Raw genomic sequence first — 10,093 nt, forward strand, 5'->3', positions numbered from 1 at the left:
TTCAGACGTATCAGGTAATGGACGAATCATGGTTTGATGTTGTATCTCAGTGGGTAGAGCAGTGTGCAAAAAAGTTGAGTTCTATCCTAGCACCAAACAAACACACAAAGATTGCAAACCTTACTCAGGACTGGGCATCTGACTTTTTTTTAATTTCTTTTTTTTTTTTTTTAACTTTATGTGTATTGATGTCTTGCCTACATGTATGTCTATGCCAGTGTGTTGGATCCCCTGGAAATTGAAGTTACAGACAGTTGTGAGCTGCCATGTGGGTGCTGGGAATTGAACCTGGGGCCTTTGGAAGAGCAGCCAGTGCTCTTAACCACTGAACCATCTCTCCAGCCCTGGCATCTGACTTTTTAAAGTACTGCTGCCCAGAACCAAACATCATTTGGTGAGAGCTGCCTTCCCAATCTAACTTGGTTACCAGCCTTAGGCCTTCTGATTTTGACTTTTTTTTTTTATTATTTTTTTATACTGGGGATCGAATCCAGGACCTCCTGTATGCTGGGAAATGCTTCACCACTGAGCTATATACCCTGACCTCTCCCTTTTATTTTGAGGCAGATTCTCAATAAATTGCCCAGGCTAGCTTGAACTCTCCCTCCCTCCCTCCCTCCCTCCCTCCCTCCCTCCCTCTCTCTCTCCCTCCCTCCCTCCCTCTCTCCCTCCCTCCCTCCCTCCCTCCCTTCTTTCCTTCCTTTATTTCGTTCTTTCTGGGGAGATAAGAGGGTATTGAGACGGGGTTTCTCTGTGTAGCCCTGGCTAACTTGGAACTCATTCTGTAGACCAGGCTGGCCTCAAACTCACAGAAATCCACCTGCCTCTGCTCCCGAGTGCTGGGATCAAAGGCGTGCGTGCGCCACCACTGCCCAGGTAGCCCTGAACTTTCAAACAACCCCCCAGCACCTAGGACTGCAGGTGGTCCTTGCTGCTTTATACATACATATTTACACATTTGATCTAAAACCTAAGGGTAGTGTCCAAAATACACATAATTATTTTATCTATTAAAATGAACAATAAAATTATTAACAGTCACATCCTAGTTTTCAATAATCTGTCTATATTAAATCATTTATAATTATTTCAAAATTTCATTTATAACAGTTTTATAATCTAGAAGTAGTCAAGTACTATGTCCACATTTGGTTTCGCTCCACAGGCTCACGCACTCTCTCTCTCTCTCTCTCTCTCTCTCTCTCTTGTTTTTTGCTGTTGTTGTTGTTTTTTTTTTTTTTTACTTTTTTTTTTTTTTTTTTTTTTGAGACAGGGTTTCTCTGTGTAGCCCTGACCATTCTGGAACTCACTCTGTAGACCAGGCTGGCCTTGAACTCAGAAATCTGCCTGCCTCTGCCTCCCGAGTGCTGGGATTAAAGGCGTGCGTCACCACCGCCTGGCTTCTCTCTCTCTCTCTTTCTCAAAAGGTTTATTTTAAGTTACAGGTATGTATGTATTAGATAGTGGGGGTATGTGGACATGCAGTCAGGTGCCCACAGGGTCCAGAAGAGAGTGTCACATTTCCCTGTGGCTGGAGTTACAGTAACTGAGAGCTGTGGCATGAGGGTGGTTGGAACAGAGCTCTGGTCCTCTGCAAGAGCAGCAAGCCATCTTCACCTCTGAGCCCTCTCTGGCCCTCTCTTGTCTCTTTCTTGTGGTGTTAGATTCCTCTCACAAACTTTTTTTTTTTTTAACTTTTCATCCAATTGACCTGCTGAAGAGCCCTAGTCAGTGACCTTATGATATGTCCTACATCTAGGGCTGGCTGCCTGTTTTCTCATGATTTCCTCGTTTCTCTGTGACTTGCACCCCAATCCCTCTTCACTCAGGATGTTGGCCTGCCTGACTTGAGCCCCAGCTGACCACTGGCTCCTGCCCTTTCTGCCTGGGTTCCACCTTTGGAGTTCCCTTGATGTCAGTAGGTCATTTTCCCCAAGAAGATGCCTCCTGCTTCCTGCCCATCTAGAGATCAGAGAGGGGGAAGGCTTGGGGTTTCCACTTCCAATACCTGAGCATCCCTCAGTGCCCTCTGGCTTTTGGACCAGAGGTCCCCTGTTCTCTGCAGGTGAACAAGCCTCTGATCTTTGGCTAGGGCAAGAGAGGGGCGGGGTCCTGGAGGTCAGGCAGCTTTCTGTTTTGTTTTGTTTTTCAAGACAGGGTTTCTCTGTGTAGTCCTGGCTGACCTGTAACTCATTCTGTAGACCAGGCTGACTTTGAACTCATAGAGATCTGTCTGCCTCTGCCTCCTGAGAGCTGGGATTAAAGGTTCAAGTAGCTTCTTGATTATTACCTCCACTGCTCATACCTGCCGTCGAGGGTTCTGGGCCTTTGATGCCTGGGAACAGAGCTGTTTGCATTCTCCCAGCGTGTTCTCAGAACTGCCTGGATGGCTGTCTCTTTACCATCTGTTTTCCACCTTCTGGCTGTTGCTGCTTGTTGTCTCTGTGTTCTTGGTCCTGGTGGGCTAGTTTTCTCTGCAAATCTCTTTCCTGGTGCTTAGCCAAGTGTAGAGGGAGAGACTAAATTTGTGGCGGCTAATCCACCAGCTCTATCCACTAGTGGATTTAGAAAAATGCTTTGAATGGCCAGGTGAGTGTTTCAGTGAGAAAGGTTTGTTTCAAAGGCAACAATACCCCTGACCATTTGGATTAACCCTGAAGTCGGGTTGCTCAGCAGGATGCTGGGAGAATTTAGAATTATAGGGAAAGCAAGTAGTCTGAGACCAGAGAGGAAGGGAAGATGTAAAGATAGATGTGATAAGAACTCAGGGACAGTGGGAGGCACACTCCGTGCTGTAACCAAGGGCAGGCGCAGAGCTTAGTGCTGTAGGAACTTCCTGCTGGGGGCGCTGGTTGAGGCGCTTGGGAGAACAGCTCTGCCGTCCGTCCGTCTGTCTTAGGCTGGCTGTTGGCCTGGCATTAGAGCAGGGGCTGCTGCCTTCCCGCCTCTGTGTTTCCTTCCTCTTTGAGTTGAATAGAAGTGTTTTGGGGAGAGGAATCCATTTCCTCTGCAGGAAATTATGGCCACACAATTCTGTTCTTGCCGATAGGATTTTAGCATCGGTGTGACCGAGTCCTGCACGATAAATGTGAGCATGAATGTCATGTCAGAGTTCCAGGAAGGCCAATTAAAGGGATTTCCTCGGTTGCCATACCTCTTTAAAGCCCATCTGCTGTTAAGACTGAAACTTGGATGAAATGGCCGGAGTTGTAGGAGGCATCATGCCTTGGGAGGTATTCTTCTTATTATTTATTTATTTATTTATCGGGGGGTGGGGGTGGGGGGACTTGTGCCATGATACACATGTGGAGATAAACGACTTCTTTCACCGTGGGGTCCCCAGGTTGTCAGGCTCGGTGGCAGCACCTTTACTCACTGCTCCATCCCTGAGTCAGTGTCATTTTGAGGTGTTCTTGAAGAAAAAAAAAAAATGACATCCAGGCTTAATAATATTATGCAGCTACCAATACCACAGGTCCAGTCTGCTTGTACTGGCATTTTTCTTTAATGGAACAGATACAGGAAATTCGCTTTGCTTTCTGGCTCTCAGCTTGTGTATTAACTTGTCTGGTCCGCCCACCACCAGCCGTGAGAGGTAAGCACTGCTTTTTACCTCTGGTTTGCAGATGAGGAACGAGGGAGGCTTACAGAGGTTAACTAGCTTGTCTAGTGGTGACCTGTCCGTAGCAGTGATCATCTGGCCTTGAAACACACCGGGCCTTTGGAGCTCAAGTCACAGAAATGTCACCAGCCAAGCCCATTCCGACTGACACCTTCCCTGCCTGCCACCTCCATATCTCGGATTATAGAATCAGAGTGCCAGCCTAGCAAGCATGCCCAAGGAATGAAGGGGGAAGACTCTGGAGTTCTGGGTGGGTGTAGCCAGCACAGACATCATAAAGGCATGGGGAGAGGCAAAAGATTAGAAAAAGCCAGGTGACCTGGAGGGGTGGGGCCTGAGGGCTGAAGTGCAGATTAAGAGCAGGTAAGAGGGGCTGCGGTTGGTGTAGCTCAGTTGCTTAGGATGCATGAAGCCCTGGGTTCAGTCCCCAGCAACCCACAGAGTACAGGAGGAGCAAAAGTTCAGGGTCATCTCCAACATAGCAACGTTGAGCTCAGTTGGGCTGTGCCAGTTGCCTGTCTGGAGATGAGGTTCCCTCCCCGCACCATACTGTAGAGGCGGCAGTGGTGGTATGCAGAGCCTCTGTTTTGCATCTGTCAAGCATCCCCAGTATTCAGCATCACCCCCCTTAGGTGTGGTCCTCTGTACATCCTGGCTTCCTTTGAGCCGAGCTGATAGAAAGATTCATTAGGAAATGTGAGGTGGTTGTGCTTGTTAGGAGAGCCCTGCAAATTCTTCTTCGTGCGTGGTAGGGAGAGTTGGGACCAAAATTTTAAGATACAAATAAGAGCACTTTGGTACCATAAACTCATCTTTGCTCATTGAATTAATCAAAGGGATAAGAAATATTGAAAAGAGAGAGTGTGTGTGCTAAGCATAGGGCTCTTGATTAATGAGGAGGCCCGGAAGAACAGCTTTCTGGGGGGGGGGGGGGCGCATAGGGAGCGATCCTGTTCCAATTGCTACCTTATCTCGTAAGTTTCATTCCTTGGTCCCCTAGCTGACTGTAAATAAGCCAATTTTAAGGGTACTGTTGCAAGCTAGACTCGCTGGAGTCGAGAGTTTGAGGTCACACTAATGAGCTGTGAGTTATGGGTGCTCTCAGGTGATTCAGTTTTGCCCTGAATGCGTAGGCAGCTCTCTTGGGCTTGTCTCTTGGTTCTGAAGTGCTGGCTGGTCTGTGGGGTTTGTAGGAGAGAGCATGGCTTGCCTGGAAAAAGCCACCGATCTCTAAGGATGCTCTTAATAAAGTCACAGTAGTAATGAGGCAGATGGGTCCTGCATTTGGATTGCAAATCCACATCCTGGCAGAGCAGCCAGAGGAGGACAGGCCCAGCCGAGAGTGCTCCACAGAAGAATCCTTTTCAAACATCTCCGTGGAGAACCTGTGTGCACCCAGAATGAAGGAAACAGCTTGAGGCCGAGACAGCCCTGGGGAGTTCTCAACCAAAACTAGATTGCCCGAGGGACACCCCGGGGAAACCCTGATGAAGAGTCCATGTTGGACTCATAGAAAATGAGAGTTAATGAGATGCCAAGGAACAGTCAAGACTGGAGACAGATTTGAGTGGGGGGGGGGTAACCCAGCCTCCAAATGCAGGGCTGAGGAATGCTGAGAGAACTCACCAAGTATTTGTTAAGTTTTTTGAGTCACCTAAGAGAAATGAGCCTTCCTGGGGAAAGAACAAAGACTTCCGACCTGACAGCTTCGAGCAAGGCCCGAGCAGATCAAAACAGCCTCTGCAGAGGCGCGTGATAAACAGCCCACAGTCCTTTCGCCCTGACTTTTATTTCTTCCCTCTGATCATCCGTGTATTTCACGATTTCTCATTCCTTCGTTCACTTCCGCCCCGAGGGACAGGGTCACAGAGCGATCAGGGACACATCCAGGAACAGAATATTAAAGGCTCCATCCTTGTTCCACATCTGAGAAAGAACATTGGGGAGCCGGGGAAAATGAAACAAATCACTCACCCCGGACGGCTCAGAATAGATCATTCCCGGGGCTCCGGCTCTGTGGCCGCGCTCACGGCTGAAGCCTGAGCTCTGCGAAAGGCGCTTAAGAGATTTTATTCCTAATCTACTTTTTCCTCCTTAGAGCTTTGGAAATATGGCTGTGTAATTTAATGATTACAGGAGATGAGCCGAAGAATGAGCTAAATAAGATAACATCGGCTCGCTTTGTAATGAGGGGGCCGAATTTTCCAAATATAGAGCAAAATCCAATTGTGGCCCTGTTGTTTATAAATGTTTCCTGCATGACATTTACATGATAGCCTCTATTGGGACCCACAGTGTCCTTTTTCATATCGAGAGCCTTCTCCTTGGCTTTCTACAGAATTAAGGGAGAAGAATGCAAGCTGATTTCTGTAGATCACCCTGTTGGCCGTGTAGACTAGTGTGTTGTGCTGCTGAAAGAAATATAGGCTGGAGTTAGTCAGACATCTACACAGTGAGCAATGTCCATGGTTACCATGAGAGGCAGCAGACACCCCTGAAACATCACGAGCTTTTCAATGGTGGATAACAAATAAGATTCAAAAAGCAATAGTAAGAAATACAGTTTAGCCGTGTGGTAGTGGCGCACGCCTTTGATCCCAGCACTTGGGAGGCAGAGGCAGGCAGATTTCTGAGTTCGAGGCCCACCTGGTCTACAGAGTGAGTTCCAGGACAGCCAGGGCTATGCAGAGAAACCCTTGTCTCGAAAAACCAAAAAAAAAAAAAAAAAAAAAAGAAAGAAAGAAATACAGCATGGCTCTAGCTGCATACATAGCTGAGATGGTCTCGTCGGTCATCAGTGGGAAGAGAGGCCCTTGGTCTTGTGACGGTTTTATGCCCCATTATAGGGGAATGCCAGGGCCAAGAAGCAAGAGTAGGTGGGTTGGGGAGCAGGGGGATGGGGGAGGGGATAGGGGATTTTCAGAGGGGAAACTAGGAAAGGGGATAATATTTGAAATGTAAATAAAGAAAATATCTAATTAAAAAAATAAAACCAAGAAATACAATTCAGTGTACAGGTGTTAGACTTTGACACAGGCATGTTGGGTCTCTGGTCGGTGCTAAGACATCAGGTGAAAGGCATGTGGAATCTCTTATCGCTATAACTTTCTGTTTATCCCCAAATAAACATTTGGAGAAGAAAACAGTGACACTTCAGATGTTGCTATCGAGGAGGGAATAGGAATAAAAGTCCCGGTGTACACACCAGGAACGCTAGAAGTGTCCCTCCAGCTATAAGTTCGTTTGGAAGAATCTGTCTTATGCAGAGTCCAGGGGGTTGATCATAGCTCCCTCAGCAATGGGGAGAAATGATGTGCAGCCAGAACCACACGCCACACGAGAGTTGGTGTTGCCACAGCAAGGACTCTGAGAACTTACCAAGACTAGGAAGATATCTAATAACTGAGAATGCTGTCCTCAAGTATTAATGAAAAAAAGGGCAGGTTACAGCATAAACAGTACAGCCCTGTTTTAAACAAATGTGCTTAGGACAAAGATAAAGATGTGCAAAGGTATAAAGAGTGGGCTTCTCCAGATGTGAGACTGTTAGGTTATGTGGATTCGATTATGTCCCCTCATATTGAATGTAAAAGCCAGCGTGAGCCACATAAAACCCTATCTTTAAAAAAAAATTTTTTTTTTTCAGCTGGGAGTGGCCGCACATGCCTGTGATCCCAACACTCGGGAGGCAGAGGCAGGAGGATCTGAGTTTGAGGCCAGCCTGGTCTAGAGAGTGAGTTCCAGGACAGCCAGAGCAACACAGAGAAACCCTGTCTCAAAAAAATCAATCAAACAATAAACAAACAAACAAACAACTAATTAATAAAAAATAAGTTTTTCCGTGGTGGCGCACGCCTTTAATCCCAGCACTCGGGAGGCAGAGGCAGGCGGATTTCTGAGTTCGAGGCCAGCCTGGTCTACAAAGTGAGTTCCAGGACAGCCAGGGCTATACAGAAAAACCCTGTCTCGAAAAACCAAAAAAAAAAAAAAAAAAAAAAATAAGTTTTTCATGTTGAATTCCCAGTGTGACTGTATTTGATGATATCATTATTAAGAGGTAATTCAGATTAAATGGCCCCATAAGGGCCCATAGGACTGGCTACCTTATAAAAGAAAAACCAGGCTGCACCTGACCTTGGACCCCCAGTCTCCAGATCTGTGAGAATTCAGGTTTCTGTTGTAGATGCCATCTGGGACATGGTATTTTGCAATAGTCATCCACACTGTTAAAGACAGAGAATATTCTAAATGCCCTTGCTTTCTTGTTTGTGTGTGGTGAATGTGAATTATCTTATTAGTTAGGAACAATGCATAGGAACTCCTTATTCTTTTGGTTTCACTGTACTGATGGGATAATTCCCTGAGTCTTCTTTGAGATCAGTGTCTGGGTAGGAGGTAAGGTCCATCAACACTCCTTCTGTACAGAGCAAACCTCTGTTGTTTCCTTGTGCCCCAGATGTTCAGAGGTAGGGTGTAGCCCTCACCTCTGGAATCACTGGGTAACTCATAATTTACTCTGAACCATGATTGTGTTTAAAGCACACATCTGAATGCATGAGCAGTGCACATCTGTAATCCCAACTGAGGCAGACGGATCATGAATTTGAGATCAGCCTGAGCTACATAGTGAGCTCTTACCTCCAACACACAAGCCCAAAACTTCTAAAAGCAAATTAGCATTCCTTATATGTTCTAACAGCTTAGTTAATTACTGAAGCAGTAAGCAACGAAGGTAATATATATTCTCCTTAAGGGTGAGGTTTAGGGAGGTAGGGACTGTCTTAGAGTTTTTATTGCTACAACAAAACCACCATGGCCAAAGGCAAGTTGGGAGGAAAGGGTTTCTTCAGCTTACATTGCTACTTTGTTGTGGAAGTCAGGACAGGAACGGGTCAGAAACCTGGAGGCAGGAGCTGCTCACTGGCTTGCTCCCTATGGCTTGCCCGGTCTGCTTTCTAATAGAACCCAGGACCAGCAGCCCAGGGATGGCAACACCCACAGTGGGCTAGACCTGTCCCCTATTCATCACTAATTGAGAAAATGCCTTCCCTACAGCTGGATTTTGTGGAGCTAACTTCTCCACTGAGGCTTTTTCCTCTCTGATGACTCTCTAGCTTGGGTCAAATTGACACAGAAAACCAGCCAGTAAGGAACCAATGTCACATGGCTTAGGATGATGAAACCACGCAGGATCCAGGTTTCTTGACTCCAAGAGTGTCTGCCTTGACTATCAGTGCTGTCTTCCTGCCTTTTTTTTTTTTTTTTTTATCATTCTTGGACCATCTTGTGAGTGGGATTCTGAGTTCTGACTCAGCCCCTCCAGAACCCCAGGGAAATTCTGGTCCTCATAAATTTCATATTGGAAGTAGAAATATGTTACACTTTCCCACTTCCATGCCAACCGTGAGCTATTCCTGGGCAGTGTGTTTTCTGGAACTCTGCAGGCTGTGCACACTTTGCCAGAGATTCAGACAAATGGTTTTGGTTTGTTCCTGACCATCCGCATGGATACTAGCCCCAGAAAGGAAAAAAAAAGGTGACTTGGAGACTGCTCTGAAACCCAGAGTTGTCAGTGCTGGGGCTGGCCCCAGACCTGGCTATTAAAGTGTTTGTTTTGCATTGGCCAGGGTGAGCTTCAGTATATGTCGTTAAATCCTCTTTAGGATTTTGCAGTTTTTGCATTTGTGATTGAGAGCAGTTGCAGACAAGCACCATTAATGATTGGGAAGGTAAATTTAAAAAATAAAATAAAATAAGGTAACTGCCAGGAATTTATGTTGGTATAGGAATTGCTACTGCAGCCTTTGACAAAGAACTTAGGGAACTGTGCAGATCTGTGGGTATTAGGTCTGTCTGTGCACACAGCAGATGCTTATCTGTGCCTGAAATGTGCAAGGCATTGAGCCAAACTCAAGGAGAAGCCGCGTTGAATACAAACATACAAGATCTGCTGTCAGTGAGGACAGTCCACTGGGGAGGTAGTCGAGCTCTCGCGCATTATTCACAGCACTCCGGTGAGTGGCAGTATGAGGGGGATTATTTTAATTATCCCTGGGGGCTTTCCCTAGCATTTATCAGCTAGGGCCTGGCCTGGTATCACAGTTTGAACCAAAGTGGTCAGAATCAGGGAAGAACTCTTTGCCCTGCTTCTGCTGAGCCCTTCTTCCAGAGAGTCCAGAGTAGAGGCTGAACCTGTGCCTCCTTGTGTGATGGATAGTGTCTACCCATCACACCTCCAAGAGACAAGGCCTTCGGAGTCTAGAGGGAAACTTCTGGAAAATGATCCAAGGATCACCCGCCTCGTGCAGGCTCTCTCCCAATCTCTGGCTGCTAGGGAACAATCAGGGGCAGCCTTGGGTATGTATGTGTACCCCTAAGTGACCATGTGTGCAAAGGTCAAAGATCGGTGCTCCGAGTCTTCATCATTCTCCACCCTGTGTTTTGAAACAAGGTCCCTCGCTGAACCTGGAG

Source organism: Mus caroli, unplaced genomic scaffold, assembly GCF_978045245.1.
Source record: "Mus caroli unplaced genomic scaffold, Mus_caroli_1 scaffold_18, whole genome shotgun sequence".
In the NCBI taxonomy this organism is placed as follows: domain Eukaryota; kingdom Metazoa; phylum Chordata; class Mammalia; order Rodentia; family Muridae; genus Mus; species Mus caroli.